Here is a 21,482-nt window from a genome sequence, read left to right on the forward strand (position 1 = left end):
TTTTTAAATGGAAATTAAAACAACTTTTGTTGCACGTCATAATACGACCACCAGCAAACTCCATAAGACGACGCATGGTGTCATTGATGACACCATGATTTGTATCATTGTTTGTATCATGATATGAATAAGAGAATTTTGTTTATTTCGAAATATTAATATTTAAATATATATATATATATATATCGGTACTGAAACTGAAATCTAAATCAATTCAAACGCGGATTCGTTTGATTTAACGACTTAACAACATAAAACGTACCCCACCATTTCACCCTCTTCGCTTTTTTTCAGCGCCCTCTTTGACAATCGGTTAATTTGTCGGCTCTTCTCACACTCAGCCTATTAATTTTCCAATTTAGAGCCTCTGTGGCATCGCTTCGCTTCATCCGAATGGGACTGGCCCCTAATTTGCCCTTTATTTGGGACACGGGGTTTGACCGATCCGTCGACGCCAGCCATTCTTTTGATACAATAATGCGAAATAGAATCAAAAGTCGATATTGGAGAGGCTTGGAATGGGAACGACAGACGACAATATCGGTAATGAGAAAGATTATACTCACTAAAAAGCTACCTACCTAAAAAAAGAGCACATTAAAAACCCTAAACTACTACTAAATCTCGATTGTCTCTAAAGATTAGCCTTCAAATACTCAAAATAATAATGCCTCTTCATCTCGCCTATCCTCGACAGAGATCCGCCAACAAATTGCAAAAATCATTATTCATGACGTATAGTGCAGCGCCACGAGGTTACTAATGACGCAAAAATGATCCTTTTATAAAACAAAATGAAGAAGGGCATTACGAGCGGGAAGCGCGCAAATAAGTCAACCTGAAACTGACACCTCAAAAGATATCTGCTAAGTTATGAGCAGACGAAGGAGCATATAGCGTGAGGCGACTTCAATTATTGCAAAAAGAGAAAACTTTGTATCGCTATGAATGGAAATTTCGCAGCTTATGTGATATTTCTAAATATCAATAAGAAATAAGAAGTTTTTCTTGTTAAAAGAGACTTGACATTAATAGTGTCATCCACAATCATACGATGATGGGAGTTTTATCACTCATATGAAGCTTTTAAAGTGACTGTTATTCTCTAGAATGAATGAGTGGGGGGGGGGTTAATCACTGCAACCCTACAGTTCTATTGTGTCCCCTTTCCCCTTTTCCAAACCAAACTCATCGTACAGTCCCAGGGCTTTGACAAAGGCCAGTATCTGGGACGGTGTTATAGAGGGTAATTCTCCATCTCCAATATCAGTTGAGATGGAGATATATTCAATGTCTTTTTTTTTGGAGATATTCGCTTTTAAAGAAAACAGTAACGATTAATAACAATTTTAGTACCTATACAAAAGCACACTTTCAAAATAGTGTTTAGTCTTTTTGTAGTGAACTTTTTGCAGTAAAAAGTCTGTTCAACGAGTCAGGGAAGAGTTCGACAGACGGCATCTAAAAATCTTATCTGGGAGGAAAAATGACAGATACAACTGCCACTGTCATGTATTTTCTTGTTGGACAGACAGGTAGTAAAATTTAACGAAACATGGAAAGATTAGACTATATATACGCTTAGCGACTTCACCCTTTTCATTTCGACTCCCCAAAAGTGCTTAAACCGTAAATTTCGTATTTTATTTACATTCAGCGTAAACCCTACCCACCCTTCAGTCACGTAACGAACATTTCCCTGTTCCAGAGACCGATATTCCACGATTTATATTGCCTTCGTTCCAGCCTCATTTCATAAAACACGTCCATTTGTGCGATTGCTTCCCGAATAATCTTTATGCAAAAACCGTCCTTATTAGTTTCGGGCAGTTTCGGAAGCGATCGTTTTGATGGGATGCGGAATCCTCCGCGCTTCTAACTAGCTGGTATAATTATTGTTTGGAAAGCTAGAGTAATCGTTTGGATGAGATACGTATTGGAAATCTATTAGCGATGCGGTTTGAACGATGCAAAGTTGGTTTTATTACATGACAATGCGATGCAGAAATTTCGATATTAAAATGTAACGAGTTATAAAACTAAGTTTACTGGATAGTTTAATGTGGGAAATGTTAAGAAACTTTTAACTTTTCCACTAATTATACTCCAAAATTTGCTAGAGGAATGTCATTTTGGCTTTTGATTATCATCCGTCATGAAAAATTGTGGTTAGAAATCAAAAGTTGATTGTTTTATAAGCTAAATATTAGGCTTTCTCTATGGATACAACTGACTACCGCAAGCTGTTGCTCGGACATTCTATTAATTTTAATTGTATTTTTTAGACGTTGTGATTGATCGTAAATTTTTAAGTAAAACGTCTAATTGAAACCACTAATTTATTCCACTAATTTAGAGGTTCCGAATGAAGCTTCAGTCATTTTTAATCTAATTCAAAGCAAACTTAAAGCCAAGGTAAAATTTCACATATCCAAGCTCATTTTCTCCGCTCTAGTAATTGGAATTTCTGCGGAGTTTTCGGATTTTTATCGGCCATTAATTATGCGAGGAAGTTTCTTTCCGAGCGAATTTCCACAGTATCTAAATCATTCGACCTGGTAATTATCCGCGGCGTTGAAAAGCCGAGATGCCAAACACGTGCCAGAATGTTGGTTTAAACGTCGACTACGCTCATTAAACCGACTTCCAGATATGACACACGCTGTCAGAAATAATATTTTGCCAGTTTAGTCATCACTGCAGTTTTATTTTCTTATTGTTTTGCATTGAACAAAAAGACTAAGACGATTTTTATATAGTGTAGATTTGTATACCCGTAACATACACGATAATCGCAAAAACAATAAATCACAGAATACAAAATACGCTAGACGCTGCACAACCAGGAGAACAATCAGGCTTTAGCACGATTGATCAGATACATACGCTAAGAGAAACTATCAGCCGAACAAAAGAATACGAACTTCCACTAGCCATAGCATTTATAGACTTTGAGAAGACTTTTGACTCGAAACTAGAGCAACGGACGGCAAGGCTAAACCTATGCAAAGTCCAGAGACTAGCAAGTGTTTGCATCACAGGAGCCATGAGAACCTGTCCAACAGCAGCAATGGAGGTCATTCTAGATCTAACACCACTGCACATTGTCATTGGTAGATATGCCAATGCGACAATGATTAGAATGGTCACTAACGGAATTAGTACTGGGAGAATTGTCAGATCAGGGGCTTGGAACACCCTCAAAAAGGAAATACCACTTCTGCAACTCCCAGTGGACGATATGCAAGAACGTACAACTTTGACAAACATGTCAATGTAGTATTGAGCAATAAGAAGGATTGGAAGAGCGAAACGCTTGCCCAGCAGTTAAAAGACCATACCATAACTTGGTATACTGATGCTTCCAAAACCAATACGGGAAGAGGGATCGGAGTGTTTGGGCCGAGAGCTAATTACTCCGAAGCAATGGGCACTTACCCTAGTATCCTACAGGCAGAAATCTACGCTATCGAGAGATGCGTACAACTTATCTTAGATAGGAACTATCGGAAACAAGAAATAGCCATCTTATCTGATAGCCAAGCAGCATTAAAGGCGATCAACTCAGTATCAATCAATTCGAAATTGGTCAAAGAATGCATAGAGAAGCTGAATAAATTAGGCAAAGAAAACAAAGTCCTCCTACACTGAGTGCCTGCTCACCAAGGGATAGAAGGCAATGAAAAAGCAAATAATCTAGCTAGGAAAGGAGCGAACACTCCACTAACTGAAGGCGGAACTCAAGAACTTGGAAGATTCCATCCGCAACCTGGAATGGAAATCTTGCAATGGTCTAGGACACTCGAAGAAGTTTCTGAGGGCTTATGATCAAGAAAAATCACAGATCTTCCTGGGTCTGAGTAAGAACAATCTTCGGATTGTCACGGGGTTTTTAACAGGACACTGTCTCCTCAATGAACACCTCAGTAGATTGAAACTAAGAAGAAACGGCGAATGCAGATTCTGTGGGGAAGATGGTGAAACACCAGTACACCTCATCACTGAGTGCGCCGAGACGACAACCATTCGTGCCATGAATTTTGGTACGACTGATATTGGAGATGGAGAACTACCCTCTATAAAACCGTCCCAGATACTGGCTTTTGTCAAAGCCCTGGGACTGTATGATGAGTTATGATTCAAGAAAGGGGGACACAATGGATCTGTAAGGTCGAAGTGATCCCACTCATTCTAAATTCTAAAATTTGACTCGATAATATTCTAAGGCAATAATAGAAACCCTAGGGAATGAAGGTATTGATAGGCCTTACATAGAAACTCTCGCCAATATATACAAAGAAGCCAAAGCAAGAGTAATAATATATAAAACAAACCCCAGAGTTTCCAACTGGCCAAGGATTACGACAGGGAGACGCAATATCCCCAAAACTGTTTACAGCAACACTAGAAGAAATCTTCCGTCAACTAGATTGAACCAACCAAGAATTGAAAATAGATGGAGAATATCTCAACCATCTAAGATTCGCTGATGACATAGTTCTAACAGCCAATAGTCCTGAAGAACTACAAACACAAATTAACGAACTAAATACAGCCAGCAAAAAAGTATAGGTCTCAAAAAGTAATGTACAACGAACTAGTAGACAGAAAACAACAAGAAAAGACATTCTAATAAACACAAAAATGGAAATAGTAGAAGAATACATATATTTGGGACAACTAATACACAGCTCGGGATCTCTACTACCAGAAATTAACCGAAGAATACAGTTAGCATGAAGTATGTACTTATGGAAGAAACTCAACCATTCAAATCTAAAATGCCACTTTATCTAAAGAAGAAAACATTAGACTAATGTGCACTACCAGTCATGACCTATGCATGCGAAACATGGACACTTAAAAGGGACATTATAAGTTAACTGCAGGTTGCACAACGCTCACTGGAACGAAATATGCTGGTAACAACCAAGAAAAACCGTAAAAGAATAGAGTGGATACGACAAAAGTCCCAGGTAATAGATGTTACCCACAGAATCAAATCTCTCAAGTGGCAATGGGCAGAACGCCTGGCAAGAAGGATGGACCACAATTAAGAGATCTAGAAGAAGCCAACAATAGACAACAATGGGCCCAACTATACAAAGAGAGTATATACATATGCGAAGGAGGCTACACCATAACTGGAAATGGTTGAATAAGCTGAGAATGATGATGGTGATGATGATAACAACTTCAAGAATTTATGAACGCTGAGACAATTTTACTTCTTGACAACAATTCTACAACATAAGATTAAAAAGAAAGAAACCTAGTTCTTCCATCAGCTAAAAATCTGACCAAAGAGGGGTTGCCTAGACAGAGAGAATTATTACGATTCCTGTAAATTTAATCCTGTAATTTTTGGAATGTCGAAACCTTTCTGAAAACAAACAAGGTTCAATAAAGTTTTAATTCATGCAGGCAACCACGTCAGAACCCATTAAAAGAATAATTAAATAACAGTATTCCCACATTATCACATACCTCACGTCACAACAAGCATAGCGGCAGATGAAAGACCAAAAAAGCACAAAGCCGAAATGATTTAAAAGCGTTTAAAAGGCATTTCAACGTAATCTGAACAATATACCGGACCGTTTTTCGGCGGAAGAGATGCAAAACGCGAACCGGGACGCAGATAACTTTATTAAAAGGGAAAAATTAAACCAGCCAGAAAGGTGATAACGGCGAACATTGTCCGAATTTCGCTGCTTTTTGAATGGAGTGCCAGCGAAGTAAAATAGTCTATTATACAGTTTACGCTGTAAAATATTATACTTAATTATCGTGAAGTTTTTAGAATTTATTATGTGCAATTTTTGTAACGAAATTATGGTGTAATATATTTCATATCATTATCATATACAACTTTATTATTCTCTTTCTATACTCCCACAGATGCGATTAAAGTCATGTTCAATCAGAGATATGGAAGTGGGAGAATGAGCTTCGACGAGTGCGCATCCAAATTTTTGTCGACGGCAAGATGGCAGACATCTTCCAGGTCTCGCTGTCACTTCCCCTCTTTAATTGACATCTGTTTGTTTTGTTTTGTTTTTTTTTTGGTTTGTTTTGTTATCTAGTAAAATTTATTATTATCTCAATTATTCTACACACTAATTCAAAAAGGCTTGTTGTATATTGTCATAGTCATTCTAAGAAAGCTAATACGCCGGGAAAAATGATTAGTTTTCATGTGTAAGTTTATACAACATAATCGTGTTTACAGATGATCCAAAACTGTTTATTTTTAGTTTTCCTAAAGGCCATTTGTAAAAATCGTGATTGTAATTGGGAATGGTCAAAAACCAAGTGTGATGTGGCCATTTGAAGAGGATGTTTTTATTACATGTGGAGGAAGAAGATACTTGGAATCAATGTTCGTGCTTCTGTAAAACAGTGCACTGTTATAGTGTCCATGAAAGCACAAGTTCAAGTGTACCAGAAGTGTATCACTTAGGCAAACAGATTGGTCCTTACTTGACAAGAAGATTATTTGGAGGAAAAGAAAACATAAGATAGGGTATTTTAATCGAACAGCAAAAATTTAACATTTTTTACTGTAAAGTTTGTTGTAGGCAGTTGTAGTTTTGTGCTAAATATTTCTAACATTAGCAGCAGCAGTGTTCAGAGTGTCAAGAGCAGAAGAATTCAGTTAATTAGATGTATGCTCAGTTACAGGTATGAAGGCTTTTTCAAACATAGTATCGAGTTCTATAGTCAACATTTTTAGTATTCCTACAACTGTAAAAACAAGGAACATTTGACTGAAAAAATGGCAAGATTTATATAGGAAGAAAGGGTATTATGCCAATAAGAAAATTAAATCTGTAGGCAGAAGTTTCTTATTTAAAAACTGTTATGGGGCATATATTAATTCGTATCTGTGTCACAAATCACCGAAAAATCGAAGTTGATATAATTATATACAGCTTGCTAAAAAATTCATGAAAATAGAGCTAAAAATAACAGAAATATAACACTTTAAATTTAACCAAAAAATTTTCTGTTGCGTTTTTTTATATTTGAGTGTATATTTTTTTTTCGCTCCAACTACAGAAATAAGAATATTCCACGCCATAAACTGCTACTTTGTTTCGTTTATCACCCCGTCTGAAACCTCATCCTTGCGAAAAATACCCGCCATCATTCCCTTAACGATCGTCATCTCCTGTCTCTCGGCTCATTACCGCCGCGCTCGCCATAACCTCGTTTTTCCTCACTCGCTCCGTATTAAATATTAAGTTTCTAATAAACCCGAAACCGGGACCTAATTACCCTTAGGGCTGCTGCGGGAAATTAACACCTGTGCGCAATTCTTCGGATTACCCTGTATCGTAAAGCGGCTAACGTCCGGCAGTAAAAAGATGAAAACCGACTACTTAAGGAGGTGGATCTATCTCTTCATTGTTTTTTACACGGGCGCTGCGGTTTTTTTGTCATTTAGGGGGTCATTATCAGAGAAAAATTCTAAATGAGTGACATATACTATTAAGTCCAACTCAAGAACGGTAAAATAATAGGATTGCTCATCCTCATAAGACGTACCACAAAACACATACACAAGAAGAAGTGCGAGCGCCTTGCTAAATATTGGAAAGTGAAATTGACGTTTAAATTTGACACTGTTGACAAGTCTACTGCTACTAGCGCCCCCAATTTCGCTTGTAGGAACTACGGACTAAATTGTCACGCATGGCGGGAAGTTTAAAAAAATAAAAAATTTTATTTCTTCATTTATTTTTAATTATGACATACACAAAAACACAAAAAATACACCATTTTTTAAAAATATGTTTAATATCAATATCAAATATACAACAGAAATTAATTTCACCACATTAAATTAATAAAATTAAAAGAATAATGTTACAAGTAGATCAAGAGACAAAATTAATTATAACAAAACTGAAAAAAATGGCGTCATAGATGGCTTAAAAATAAAAGATATATCATAATTTTGAAAGTAAAATTATATGGGAAATGTCTTCGATCATCATTTTTAAGCCAACTGGACGATTATATCAAACATACAAGCTGAGTTCGTTCATAGTGCTCTGAGAAATCTAGATAAACAAAGAATAATAAATTAAAAGTATTCCAGGGGAAAAGAGAGGAAAAACCTGTATCGTCTCGATATCTGTCAGGGTATTGTTGAAAGTGTCATCTTTTTGCTCGAAGTTTTCAAGTCGATCAAAAAGATGACATTTACAACAATACTTTGCTGTAACTTTCACAAATATCAGAGAGAGTACATACAGGTATTGCCTCTCTTTTCCTCTGGGATGCTTTATATCTGTTGTTCTTTGTTTATCTATATTTCTCAGAGCATAATGTCGAACACAACTACAGTATATAATAATTTCAGTATCCGAAGTGGAAAGAAAAAAGATCACCTTTCTGTTTTGTACTATGATCCTTTTCTGTCACCTAAAATCAGGAGAACGACAATGAGCATGTTAAGATGAAAAAAAATTATCAACACTTACCTACACGTCAGTCCGAGGAGTTTTATTAAAAACCTATATTTGCCTAAATAATTTATGTATTAAATTTGCAAAGCAAAATGCAGCGTGTAAACAAAAGAAATAAAATGGCGACAAGTCAACGTCAACGACCCGACAAGGAGAAAAGTGGTGTTCGAATAACAAATTATGGGTCACCAAAAATTGTTTTTGTCTCCTTTCAACGCACACTTTAGAAAGAAAAAGAGATGAACTGGAATACTGAAAGAACGTCAAGGCTTTATCTGTCACTCTTGTCAATAATTTATCGGTAAGGAAGATTCCTAGAAAATCGCTTGTAGTCAAGTTTTCAACCATTGCCAGTTCTCCCATAAGAAGTGTCATTCCCGCGCTTCAGCTGACAGTTGTGACGTCATTGTAGTGTGTATTATTAGTTGCCTATGGTAAACTTATAAAAATAACAGCTGAGAAATTTTGAGTTAATTATTTTGTCAATTTTAAATGTGAAAAAGGCGTCTTTAAAGTTTTTAGAGCTATAGAGTGCATAAATACGTTCATTTTGTGTTGTGGATTGTGACAAAGTGCATACTAAGTGCCCACGATTTTGTTTATTAATTATTTTAAAGCAAAATATGGAAGTACTCTAAAAAGAATGCTTGCAAAAGGTGATACACTGGGAACTGCTGTTCTTAAAAATGCATTATCCGAGTATTTAATACGATTTATACAGTTAATTTTCTATACTGCATACATATAGGTGTTTAAATAAATAAACTAAATAATGAACGTTTTGCATTCGGTAACCAATAATGCACGTGTGTGTATTATTGGTTGCCGGATAAGGACTAATAACCATGACAAGGGCTACAATGACGTCACAAAGCGAGTAGTTTTCGCATGCACCTGGCGGACACTTTTGGCTGAATGAGCAGTCCTATTAGGTTAACTGTTCTTGAGTCCAACCAAGTATCAATATACAGGGTGGTCCGAACTGTATTCCGAAAACTTCGGCAGCATATTCTGAACATAAGAATAAGTAAAAAAGTTTGTATAAATGTATGTCCGAAAATGCTTAATTTCGGAGGTACAGGGTGTAGAAGTTTCTATTTTATTTCGATTTTTTTCTAATAATTTTTGAACTAAATTCGGTATTTAGATAAAAATTAGTATCTGGGCGTTTTTTGACATGAGAAATTTGATTTTGATGTCAATATGACTCCTACTTGTCGAGGGCGCCACCTACATCTTTTTTAGTTGTTTTGAATAGTAATAACTTTTCGTCCGCGCCTGTATAAAGCTACTGAGTAAAAAATATACATTAACGATGTTTTTTACGTAATGGTTCTCGAGATATTTGGAATCGAAATTATCAAATTACATCATTGACATAAATTAAACATGTTGACTAAATAGTTATTAGATTGAAATCAATCAACACCCAGACACCAATTTTCATCCAAATATTGACGTTACTTCAGAAATTATTTGGAAAAAATCGAAATAAAAATGAGATTTCTACACCCTGTATCTCCGAAACTAAGCATTTTAGGACAAACATTTATAGGGACTTTTTTCCTTATTTTTATCTGCAGAATATGCTGCCGAAGTTTCCGCAATACAGTTCGGACCGCCCTGTATATTATAAAGATGATTATATGATTAATTTTCAAATCAAATTATAATCATCGATTAATTATAAAAAAGAAATGTCCTGAAGGAAACTGGATTAAGTGTTTTTCAATTGGAAACTCTTGATACTTAATCTTATATTCTTCCTGATTATTCTCGTAGAATCACCCCTAAGGTTTCGTTAGATGTTATCTGCGAACCGTTCTCCTCGAAAGATTCGTGTTTAGGCAGTTGTTTTTCGGTCGACGTGGGTTGCTCGATCCAATCTAAAAAAGACGTTTAGTTGTTTTAAATGGCCCCTTTTGTCCTTTCCTTTTGTGTGGGGCTGAACCTGTGTGTGCATGCCCGTGCTTGCCTAACGATGGCCGAAAATTTATCACCGTTTCGGGAACGTGTAAGCAACGCAAAGAAACAGTTTAGAGATGCGGTAAATGGTCTCGTCTCAGGTGCTTGCTTTTTTTAAACTTTGATTAATGACGTATCCGTTCGTGTAATGGAGTTGAGGAAAGATCTTGTCTATTTTAGAGAATGGTCCAACAGAATTGTTTCACTAGTGCAAGTAAATGGAATCTGTTTTGATGGGTTAGGACGTAATAGAATAAGACCCATTATTCTTTAATTATTGTGGATAAAATATTTTTTCCCATAGCAACTGTTAAAATTGCCTTATGTACGAGGCATGTTTTTTAAGTAAGTACCGTTTTGGAATTAAAAAAAAACGTGCAAAGATATCGCAATAATTTTATTTTTACATGAAAGCCTGTACCTTAATCTACTTTTCTACATAATCTCCGTGAATATTGAGGCACTTGTCATAACGTGGCACCAGTTTTTCAATACCCTCCTCATAAAATTCTGCCGCCTGACTGGTTAACCACTGTATCACAACTGTTTTTACTTCGTTATCGTCTTGAAGACGCTGACCCCCAGGTGTTTCTTCAAGTGCAGGAATAAATGGTAGTCACTGGGCGCCAGATCAGGGCTGTATGGAGGATGATCTAGAGTTTCCTATTTAAAAGATTTGATGAGATCTTTGGTCCGATTAGCCACATGTGGACGGGCATTGTCATGCAGCAAAACAATAGCCTTACTCAACTTGCCACGTCTTTTGTTTTGGATTGCACGGCGCAGATTGTTCAATGTCTCACAATAAGATGCTGCATTGATTGTCTCATTACGAGGCAGAAACTCCACTAGCAATACTCCTTTTCTGTCCCAAAAAACTGTGCACATGATTTTCCGGGCAGAAATTATTTGCTTAAACTTCACTGTTTTGGGTGATGATGAATGTCGCAGCGAGGATAGGTTAAAAACTTTATTTCTTCTCGCACGTTTTTAATTGCTTCCATTTTTGAAAATTTTTGTATTCCTTTTCATAAGTTATTCGGGATTTAAATGGAAGTAGTTTGGATATAGCGTTTGTCGCCTCAGCCTGAATATCTGTTGGTAATTTACAAAGACATTATAAAGATAGACCGAACATCTCATTCATAAATACTCGTTGGTAGTGTATCAAACATTCCAATGTGTCAAACAAGGCAGAAGAGACAGAGAAGTCTAAAATTTCCGACCCCGGCAACTAGGCGCATTTGGGATTGTTCTAATGGCCAGTGGCGTATCGTTTTTTGGAACGAATTTAATTAGTAAAGTAAAAGTAAAGTAATTAGTAAAATTTTTACTCCATATTAATATACTACATTAACACTTTTTCGTCAGATGAGTTTTGTTATAAGGTCTAATATAATAATACAATTAATATCCCACATATACTTATGTTGAAACGTTAGTAATTTTCGAAAATCACTCCAACGTCGATTTTCAATTTAAACTTTCAGTTACTTCTATATAAACTTTCAGTTACTTTTGAATATTTACAGAGTGACTCAGGCTTCCGAAACAGTTCTATATTAGGTTTGTGGTTGGTGACTTTTCTTTCAATTTATTTTTCAGAATATGGAGGCATTTAGGCACATTTTAGACATTTTTGTAAACATAGGTGGCCGGAACATATTTTCAAACCAAAGTTGTAGATTTGCCATTAAATTTCCACTTCAGAAATACCTAGGGTTGCCACTTGTCCTTTTTTGGAATAACTTATCCTTTTGACTTTTCTTAACTTAAAAAGTCATTTTTATTACGTATCCCTGAGAAAATTACCTACAGCAAACAGAAATATTCTTTTCGCCCAAATTTAATTAGGAATGTTATAAAACTTAACTTATAAGTAAATTTTTCTTGTTTAGAATAGGCAACATTATTTAGAACTTCCCGTTTAATCTCAAATGATAGTTTAGGTTTTAGTTTTACCTTTTTTTATCTTAAAAAGAACTTTTCAAAATTAGTACCTAATTAGTAACTCTAGGAAGATGTATTTGTACGGTGGTAAAAAATTGTCTAAACAATGCCGAAGGAGCAGATATAATAAAGCAATAAAATGTAAAAAAGGTCGGGTAAACACCTTTGTTTATTTAATGAGCAAAATTCCTTTAGAATATCGTATATAATGACCAAAATAGGACGCAATTTTAAGAAAAAAATGTCACTTTCTGGCTTATAATAAAGTTTCAAATGTAACGTTTATATCCAATTTTTTTATGATCTACAACAGTTAGGTAGTAATTGAGACGAATTATAATTCAATTACCGGCTACTACGTTCTTGTTTTAATAGATCAAAATTCAACAAATATGATTAGAAATTAATTTAATTGTGAGAGGCTCCCTTGTGGGACGCCTATGTGCAATTACGGCGCTATGTACGATTGAGCTTATTTGTCCACACATTTGGCACTGTCGTACCATATTGAAAATTCGCAGATTCAAAAGTACATTAAACAAAAACTACTGAAAAACACTGAAAAGTTCACTTCGAACTTGATTCCGACTTCAAACACACCGTAAGCTAAACGTAGTACGCTATAACGGACCATAGGCCGTCGCGAGGGGCGGTGGGACGGACGGCTCATTTCATTCTGGAAGACTAGCAGCGACGTTGCCAGTAGTTCTAGACGTTTCAGCACATTAAACAGTAAACATGTCTTTTAATAGTAACGTATATATCCTCTGGTTAATAACATATTATTACGCATGCTTCTTTAAAAATAAACTATTAATTTAATTAAGAAATTGAGATTTATTGATATCCGGTGAGGTTTTAAAGTCACCTTTTCTGCAAATCAAACAAAGTAGACAGGCGCAAATTTGATATGTGGCAATGTCGCCTTCTCTATCTCAGTTGATTTTTACAGTACGTAGTCAACCTCCGAATGTTTGATCGGGTTAAAATGCATAATGTGATATCTGTTCTTCCTAAATCTATGGTAATTTACTTATTTTCGCTTAAATTATTCTAAAATTATTCTCATTTAACAGAGAAAATATTTTGTTTGATAAAAAATGCTATACCTAACGAAAATAGTAATGCTAACATACATACAAATAAACTAAAAGTATCATTAAACGATCTATTCTGTTATTAAAATAATATGCATTGACATTTAGGACATAAAAAAGCTTTTACGAAATCTACGCGCTCTTTCAAACCAATAATAATATTCCCCTGTCGTAAAACAGAATAACCTAGTTTTATGACCGTCATATTGTTTAATAATATATGTTCAGTATAAATAATGGTTTCCTAGACCAAACCTTTATGACTGTTCATAACTATTTAGATATAATGACTTTAATATTTTATAACGGTCCAAAATTTCTTTTTTACTATTTTTTTTCTTATACACTTGAGTACTGAAGGGTTAAAGTGTTTTGATGTAGAGTTTTATGTCAATAAAATAAAATGCTTGAAATGGCTCGTTATTCATTACTACTAGAAAGTTTTTGAAATAAAACTCTTCAAATAAATAAATAAATAAATGCCTTTATTGTCAAAAAAATTTTCAATTTGTAGACAAAGGTAAACTAAACAAACAAAGTAAACAAACAAGGTACACAAACAAACAAACAAAAGATAATACAAAACATTATACAAATAATATTGTCAGTGTTATTGTTTAAAATAAACATTTATAAATGTTTACAATGTCAAAGAACAAAAAAATAAAAATAATATTCAAAAATATTTAGTTACTTTATAGTAAATATCAATGACCTCTAAATAAATGTATTTCGATGTCATTAGTAAATATAGCAATAGCAAACATTAGACCAGTGTTTACAAGATCAAATTCGATTTTCAAAATATAATTCATTTACGGCGTAGAAAGCCTTGTCTAGTAAATAAGAGTTCAATGCTTTGCGAAATGAAAAAAATTATGTTATGGATTTGATTTCAGATGGCAGGTGATTGTGCATTTTTTTTGGAGTTGTATAATATTGAACTTTTAACTAACTCTGAGCGTGGGGTAGGTAGATAAAGATCTTGCTCTGCGTTCCTGAGTGGATAAGTGTGAGATGGCCTTTCTTGAGAAGCTGATACATGTTTACGTATTAGGCAAACAAATTCAAATATAAATAAGGAAGGAGGATTCAATATTTTTAATTCTTTAAAAAAATCTCGGCAATGAGTTCTGCTGTTTAGTCCCAGTGATTATCGAACAGCTCTCTTCTGGAGCTTGAAAATGCGGTCAAATTGAGTCGCACAACACGTACCCCAGAATGGAAGGGCATACCTGAGGTGCGACTCAAAAAGTGCATAATAAACAGTTCTAGCCACTGACAAGTTAAGCTCCTTAGAAACAGACCTTAATGCAAAACAGGCAGAGCTTAATTTTTTCGACAAAGCTTCGATATGTATGTCCCATTTCAGAGAATTGTCCACAACAAGCCCCAAGAATTTTACAGATTTTACGACATCAATGGTGGTGTTGGCTGCATAAAAGGCTGCAGCGAGTTTTTATACGACAAAGCTTTAGTTTTAGAAATGTTGCAACCCAGGAGGTTCGAATCGCACCAAGATTTAATGGTGTTTAAGTCATTTAATATAATCCTATGAAGTGCCGCGATGTCCTTATTGCGGCAAGTGAAGCTAGTGTCGTCCGCAAAAAGACATATCTTGCCACTGATGTTTATGTTAGCAATATCGTTAATAAAAAGAAGAAACAAAATAGGGCCTAGTACTGAGCCTTGTGGTACTCCACATTCTATTGGCTTGCTAGAAGACAACGTGGTATCCACCCTCACAAGTTGACTTCTGTTGCTCAGATACGACTTAAACCATTCGAGAGATGATCCCCTGAACCCATAGTGCTGCAGTTTATTAATTAGGATCTTATGATTTACACAATCGAACGCCTTAGAAAAATCACAGAAAATTGTTGCTGTAGAACGATGATTGTTTAGGCTGGAGTAAACTTTATTAGAAAGGAAATAAAATTAAGTTTGAATAAGTAGGAGATCACTATACAATAAAAAAGAATTGTCTGAACTGAAATATTTTAAGCCGTTTCTTTTTCTTTTGCTTATATCTATCAATTTTATCGACAACGGCATCTTAGAATACAATAAAACACCCGTTCTTTTACTTATTTTCCGAAGTTTGCGCTGCGCTAGAACGACTAAAACCAGAAATTTATTCGAAATTGACTCGGGGCTGATAAGAAACTTCTTTCGTTTTTCACTTGATCAAATTATATCGCTCGAAAAGGTCTTTTAAGACATGTACCAGTTGAAAATGGATAGAAAAGCTGGAAAAACAATGACTGCGAGCGGAACTAAAGAAAACTTTATTCGACTTTCTTTCTCGACTATGTTGGAAAGTTGTTTGTTTTTGCTTATTGTTCGACGTTGTGTGTGTATGTGTGGACCCTGGAAAAATATTTGCCCGATACGTTCGTTTGAGATTTATGTGGTCAAGAAAACAACTGATATGTCTCGTACAATTTATTGAAAAATAAACGTTAGCGTTTTAACTTGGAAGTTGGAAGCTATGTACCAGTTCTATAAAATAAATAAATATGTTAGTCACAGAGGGTCAGATATTATTAAGAGACAAACAGGCCCAATATTCTCTCATTTATTAATTCTGATGCAATAAATGTAAAGATAGTATGAACAGAGACAGCGGTCCAATTCCTTCAAGTTCTTTGTTCCTACTGCTCTAGTGGCGGAAATCTAACTGTTACGCTCAGTCGGCTCTGACTCGGTTGGCTAGATTTTGCCACGCCCACTCGGTGCCCACTGAGCGAGTATATAAACGCTCAACTTGTAGATTGTACTTTAGTTTATAATCATCTGCTGATGATGCTAACATGGTTAGCGAAACGCGCGTCCAGTGTAAAAGTGTTTTGGTGTATTGTGGTGATTTAGTGTTTTTATTTTGCTGTGTAACACCAAAGGTTCCAACCCTCAACTGTAAAGTATTTATTACTATAAATAGGTATATGTATTGTATTTATTAGCTGTATATTATGTATATTTCATGTAAACTATATCATTTTTAAAATACATAATCATCAATCTCGCTCCGAGGCTATTCTATTAGAGACGGCATTGGTCTGATATTTAGAAATGTCAAAAGCTGATGACATTTTACTTTTGGCAATTATGACATTTTGTGTTGATTTTTGCCAGAAGAGGATGAACTTGTTTTATTATTTTCCTTTTCTATTTCACGAAAGTAAAAAGAGTTACCTATCTGATTCGTTCAGGCACTCAGTTTAAAGAATGTCAGTAACTTTTTTGACAGAGGGATTTTATATTTGCCATGTTGCTAAAAAATAACTGTCAAAATTCAAAGTTATTCATTTTATAGACTATATCTGTGTCACTTTTAAAACTTTACAAATCTCGTTATCTTTATTTGCTTAAAAAGGACAGAACGAAAAAAAGAAAAACAAAACACCGAAAATCCCCTCGCAGTAACGGGATTCACCTATATTTCTCCTTTTGATTGAAACAAATGTCTTCGAGCGGCCCCCGAAACGGGATTAGCTTATATTTCACCCCTAAAAACCGGGTCTCGATGGCAATCCGGTTTAGTTATTGGATTTTCCCGAATAAACACAGCAACCTGTACGCCAAGTGGAAATGGCAAATGTTACCAGAAATTTTCTTCCGCCAGTCATTTCCCTAGGGAGAGGTAGCCCGCGGCTCTGCACGAATTTCCTCCGTTCTTCGTGTTTTTCCACTGATTTAGCAACGTTTCATTGTTTTGGACTGTGTATCGCTACGAGGAATTAACATTTCGGTTTGTTCTGTTCTTTTTGCCATTGTTAGATATAAAAAAATAAATAAAAGAAAAATACTAAATTAGGTTTTCATCAAATTCATAGCGTGTGTTTGTTTCATATTGGAAACGATATGGCGGTAATAAGGTAGGCATTATTTTGACAAATGACATAATGACAGTTCAAGTAAAATAACCGTTTATATCCTAAAAATTTTCATTCTTCTATTTACGTGGAGAAGACGCCATGCGGTATTTTTGCTTTACGAAAACCTTATGTTGTCAATTATTGAAATACTACATATATTTTTTAAAATATCGGGTGCGTCTCAAAAGTAGCTCACCTATATAACTTTTTTATTTTTTCCGATAAAAAAAAACAGATTCGGTATGTTAATGTCATAAATTAAGATTGATTGACGTAATCAATTGCTTTTTGTCACTTCCTGTTTCACCGGAAATAACTACAACTTTTGATTTTTAAATGACACCCTCGCTATTTTTTACTTTATTCGATAGAAGATGACACTCTAAATAGAATGACATATGTCAACTTTTGACACTTTCGCATGTGGTTGATTTGAAATGATTTTAACATCCGGTTCATAACGACAATTTGACTCGAAATACCCAGTGTGTGGTACCAAATTATTCGTAAAAAAATGCTTTTTCCAAATATGCTAATGAACCACCCTTGTTCCATTTAAAATAATTGAGATATGATTAAAAAAAACAATTCGGGCATCTTTTAACCGGCCAGGACAAGATGTGAAGAACATTAAATGGTCAAATCTGTTTTTCCAAGGCTCCTTGATTAAAAAATTAGCGTTTTTAACATAGCCATGGCACTCTAAATTGGAATATACCATTTAATTTTAAGCGAAAATGTCAAAAGTTGACATATGATATGTCATTCTATTTAGAGTGATATTTTTTATCGAATAAAGTAAAAAAATACCGAGGAGGCCATTTGAAAATCAAAAGTTGTAGACATTTCCGGTGAAACAGGAAGTGGCCGAAAAGAATTGAATACGTCAAACAATCCTAACTTATGTCATATACTAACATACCAAATCTCGTTTTTTATTTGAAAAAATAAAAAAGTTATAGGGGTGAGAAAACATACGATTGAAAAAAACGTTGTTAAAGGCGGCTGGAGAATAACAATCGATGATAATTTTGGCGATGCCAAGCCCTAAACGTCATTTACTTAACCTGTCTCTCTTTATTTTTTAGTGGTGCTTACTGTCAGTTGGTTTTAAGAAGATTGTAATTTGTTGATTGTATATTGTACTGTATATTGAGTAAAAATGATTTTTAAATGGTGTAATTTAAAACTCGAGAAAAAGAAACAATTTTTTGGAAAAAGATTTGTGTGCCTGGAAACGTTCTATCTATATTTTTTAATCTTACGATAGTTAGTTTGCGACGATAGTTTATTTGCGATATGTTTTATGTCAATTTTGTCTGGATATTGACCATATCACAGTCCTAGATATTGACCTCGCTAAAATTATCATCGATTGTCATTTACATCAGTCTTTGCGTTTTTTTTTCGATCATACGGTATAAAGAAATGTAATTTAACTTAAAATATACCTTTCTTATACATATCATTCTATGTAGGTAGTTTAAATTACTGTGAACTTATAAACATGCAGAATATGAGTAACATAAGCGCTGGCAACATTGCATTATCTACATGCGCCGTAATCAAATTTGAGGAGAATGAACAGTGGCACTCAAAAGTTTTTCAACATTTTCCGGAAACTGTCAAGAAAAATAGAACATTTTTTTCACAAAAAAGCCTCATGGGCGTGTTATGTGTTTCTGTGGTGGAACTATACCAACCATACTTGCACTTATTTCTGAGACACCCTGTATATCATATTTTTGCATCGCATTTTTATCATATCCCCAATTAACAGGACGTACATTTTATTTCACAAAATACTATTCCCTTTACAATTTTTCAGTTCACATTTATTTGTCGAAAATATTTCTTGAAAATATATAAAATATTGTTACCTTTACAATAATGCAAATAACGAATATGTATTTCTGCAAAGATCAATTTAAGTCGTTTGTATCGCTAACAATGACCTCCTTCAAAGTAACTTCACTTTGAGCTTATAAATTGGCGGTGCGCTCAATGCGTCCATTGTGTTCTCCAAGAGATCTCGCAAATCATGTTCGGAAAAGGAAAATAAAGGCTTCACTATTGTCTTGTCTATACTTTTTATTCCGTTTTTGTTTTTTGTTTTGTTCCTCTAATAATATAAAGAAAATTGTAAGAATAATTTAAACACGAAAATATTATTTTGTATGCACAATAATTATTGTAGTTTTTTTTATCCAGTCATATGAAGGCATTTTTTCTCTTGTTAAAAAACTCCCACACACCAATTTTCATCCAAATATTTTCATCAAAAATTGACATAAATTTATACGAACTTTTTTAGTTATTTTTATCTGCAGAATATGCTGCCAAATTTTTTTTCTTTAAATCTTTTTTTGATTTAAACCATTTTAATGACTTAAGTCCTACAACCTTAGTCATTAAGAACTATTAGGCGGCAGCTAAGCAGCAGAATAAAAAACAATGCTCAATAATACCGCTAGCAAATCAAACGTTAGTTTTTCGGAACCGGTTTTGAACATTTGTCGTGTTACGCGTGCGTAGTGAGTTGTAGAGAGTCTGTTGTCTGTTGTCGTAGAGAGTCGTAGAGAGTCTGTTGTCTTTCAAGTGAATCCCCGACTCTTTTATGTAGCCCAGAAGACGAACGAAAGAAATTTATCTCGAATATATTGAAGAGTACCTTAAAATCCTCCAGCTCTTAGCTTATGCCATGGATATATACATAGTGATCAAAACACATTTTATGTTTTAAGTCGCAGATTTAAAACATAAATCATTTGAAGTTTATGTTGAATTTGACTTAAGACATATTTAGAAATGTCTTATTGCAGCCTGTATATTCTCGAAAATAGTAATATTATAATAACGTCACAATTCTAGGAAGTTCCTCCCACATTTCTCTTTGATCTTGGAACGCTAACAAGCTTCGACGACACTTGGGAAAGCGGAAAAATCAAGCTAAATCCGCGGAACGATCAACACGTGTGCGCTTTTCATCGATAAGTTCGCCGGCGTGCGTGCGTAAAAGATTTCCCTGTCCTGAAAAGATGCCGTATTTCCTCCAGGGGCGAGAAAAACGGCGGCACTCTTAACTCTGGGAAATTGTCCCTGGCGGCGAATACAGATGAGGAGGCAAACTACGTGACACGACTTGGAGAGTCCCTTTTCGAGACCGTTATATATGTAATTAGTTTGTCTTTTGTTGTGCTTTATAAACAGAGGAGCCAGGTGTGACTCAGATCGTATCTTTCAGCGTTTTTGACAGGAGAGAGAAATGCTAGAGAAAGAAATTCCTACTTAATTAAAGAAGTGTGCTTTTTTAACTAAGAATGAGTTAAAGCATCATTCTAACCTTTAATTTCAACTCAAAACAAAATTTTTTTGAAATTTATTTTAGTTTTTAGTTAAAAAACATAATTTCTTGATAATATGGCAACATAGCTAGTAGACTAAATGTACAACAAAGAAAATCCAGAAAAGATTGAGTGGTTCTCAAAATTTGAGCAAAAAATCATTTTTTGTTTTTTTTGGAAATTTTCAAAGTAAAAAATCTCCGTTATTTTGGACTTATTTGAAAAACGATAAAGAGAAAACATATGTTTCTTTTATCGAGATCTACCACCCCTTAAATTACTTGCACTTATTTCTGGGACACCCTGTATAACAACAAAAAAATATAAAAGCATTTTTGCAAAGAAAAATACTCTGATCCCTCAAAATGCTCGATTAAGCCCTTAAATGATACAAAACCTCGCTCGCTAAGCTTTTCCCATCCCTTCCATAATCATAACTAAAACAAGAATATGCAAAACAAGATATAAATACTTGTGTTACTAATGTTATCCATTTTTTAAGGCCCTAATTCTTTCAAATCCCCTAAATTTACGGGGCAGAATTTTTAAAACGCCCCCTATTTATTACGTGGAGTTAAATTTTTCCATTTCCTCTTTTCACGCCACATATCGGAGGGAATTTTTTTCTTTTTTTTTTGTTCTCCCATTCTTTCTTGTTAATGTCGTTTTTTTAACGGCTTTTTATGACCACAAATGGTCCCTAATATATAAGGCATTAAATGGTAATTTAAGTGTAAAAATCTATGGCCCTCTCTGGAGTATTTAGTGAAG

At 34.7% G+C, this 21,482-nt stretch overlaps 1 protein-coding gene across 1 annotated transcript in view; it reads left to right on the forward strand.

Annotated features, from left to right (window-relative positions):
- Positions 1-21,482, forward strand: part of LOC115881660 (netrin receptor UNC5C) — a 452,006-nt gene that overhangs the window by 424,277 nt on the left and 6,247 nt on the right. The gene's annotated exons all lie outside the window — the stretch shown is intronic.

The sequence above is a fragment of the Sitophilus oryzae genome, unplaced genomic scaffold (assembly GCF_002938485.1).
Source record: "Sitophilus oryzae breed Bouriz unplaced genomic scaffold, Soryzae_2.0 scaffold_172_pilon_pilon, whole genome shotgun sequence".
In the NCBI taxonomy this organism is placed as follows: Eukaryota; Metazoa; Arthropoda; class Insecta; order Coleoptera; family Curculionidae; genus Sitophilus; species Sitophilus oryzae.